General features: G+C 42.1%; 1 long non-coding RNA gene across 1 annotated transcript; it reads right to left on the reverse strand.

Annotated features, from left to right (window-relative positions):
* Positions 1-341: 341 nt before the first annotated feature.
* Positions 342-1,222, reverse strand: LOC141907920 (uncharacterized). Its single transcript, XR_012619559.1, has 3 exons — positions 1,207-1,222; positions 502-619; positions 342-396 (listed from the first exon to the last, which is right to left on the reverse strand). It is a non-coding gene; the product is annotated as an uncharacterized LOC141907920 (long non-coding RNA).
* Between the last annotated feature and the right edge of the window lie 809 nt (positions 1,223-2,031).

Below are 2,031 nucleotides of genomic sequence, written 5' to 3' on the forward strand. Positions count from 1 at the left end.
AGAATTTTTAGTTTCTAGTTCTGCCACTACGTGGCGCTGGGTCTGTTCTTTGCACTGCACAACTTGACCCCCATACTAACATTGTACCCAAGTTTCAGCAAGATCGACCTATTGTTAACAAAGCCAAGTGGTTGAAAGACAGACATACAGATAGGCTCTAGTACAAGAATAAGGGTGTCATGGAAGCCTGAGAACCAATAGGGGCCCCATTTGTTGATCTTAGTATATTGATAATAGATTTCGACGCTCGAAGTTGACACTTACATTTTCAGTGAAGCCTTCGACTCGGCGAATGATCACCGGCGTCCGGCTGGAAAATCGACTTATAAACAACTGATCCTGTCCCGCTACGCTTATCACAGTTAGCTGGCAAACAATCCAATCCTCCGGAAAATTCTACAAACAGAACAGTCAGCACCGTGAAAAATAGATAATAATGATAATGATAAATGATTCTAGACGATTTCCACGATGCTCAGTAGGTCAAGGAGTCCGCCATACCTGAATGGACTTCTCGAAAGACGTTCTTGTCTGTAAGAATTGCACATCTGTTTGGTAAGTTTTAAGATTAGGAAGCAGTTTAGCTGATTGGTGGTTACCGTTATCCCTGATGCATTTCCTGAATATAAAAAGAAAGAAACTAACTGTTATGGTGTTCTCAACGACAGATTTACAGGGGTGGCCACCCCTTTCATTTAAACAGCCACCCCTTACAAAAATATCTACTGCCCCTATTCAGAAATAGAAGATCACACCAAAACCAAGCTTAAGTTTCTGTATTTTTGAGGGGCTGAAAGCCTTGCTACTTCAGCAGCCACGATGTCATACACTAAACAATGAATACTAGCATATGGAGAACGCGCTGCATACAGGGCGACCGCTTTTATTTGACTTGCTTTTTCCCCTGACTGTTCCTCGACATGAATGTGGTTTTCCCTGACTTGATCTTCTGAGAATTCAATCAATTGACGCAGTCAAATTTGTATGACATTGACAAAAACTACGCACAATCTAGCAATATCAACAGATTTCCCAAATCTTTTAGCTTTTTGTCAACAAAATTCCTTGTCTGTTCCCTTTTTTATAGAATAAAAATTTCCCTGAATTTTCCCTCATTTCCAGCTAAGCGGCTACCTCGCGCATAATATAGGGAACGCCATGCAATCTGCAAATTCGGCAATTCCGCCGTACGATCCTATACCGTACCTCCTTTTCATGTATGTATTGACGATGAGTTGATGCCTGAAGGTGACAGCCATGCTCTCCGTTAGGTAGAAAGCTGCGTCGATCGCATTTCTCAGACGGTAGTGAACGAGCGCCAACGCGTGACAGATACATCGATAGAGAACGGCTTGTGGGAAATGTTTCACGAGTTCCAACGTGGATTCGAGTTCTGCGATCAACGCGTCGTCGTCTAATTCCGCGGCTGAAATTGATTTCAAACATAACATCGTTAAAACGAGATCGCTTATCAGAGCCCAGTGCACGCGTCCATCCAATTTTCATGGGAACTTGATTCATTTTTCACATAACTATACAAATTCAATCGAGCGCCGACACCGGCACAACTACTGCTACAAGCAAGCATCTGTCGGGTCTGCTAGCACTAACTCAGTTTTGCTGATTTGAGACTGACGAAATGAGAATCCGGGTGATAACCCTTTCAGTACCGACTTATACGTAGTTATCCTGAAGTGTCGGAGATAATTTGAAAACTTCAATCCCTGTGCATTGTAAAATGGGCATACCGCTAAAGGCCTAGTGCGTCTACAATGTGCTACGATGTATTGCTAATTGCTAATTTCCTGACATTTGACAAGTGCTGACATCTTTGAATAGAGATTATAACTGATAACTAATGGGGTACTAGCAAAACCAGCTATCCCGTCAGATGGCGTGATGAGCAGTAGTTCTTCCGTTCTCAAAATTAGTTCATTTTCGATGAACTTTGAACCAGATTTTTAGTCTCCCCAATCATATATCACAGCACAAACCAAATATAAATACTTTCATTCTTCTGCTCGGATATCG

The sequence above is a fragment of the Tubulanus polymorphus genome, chromosome 6 (assembly GCF_964204645.1).
Source record: "Tubulanus polymorphus chromosome 6, tnTubPoly1.2, whole genome shotgun sequence".
Classification (NCBI taxonomy): domain Eukaryota; kingdom Metazoa; phylum Nemertea; class Palaeonemertea; order Tubulaniformes; family Tubulanidae; genus Tubulanus; species Tubulanus polymorphus.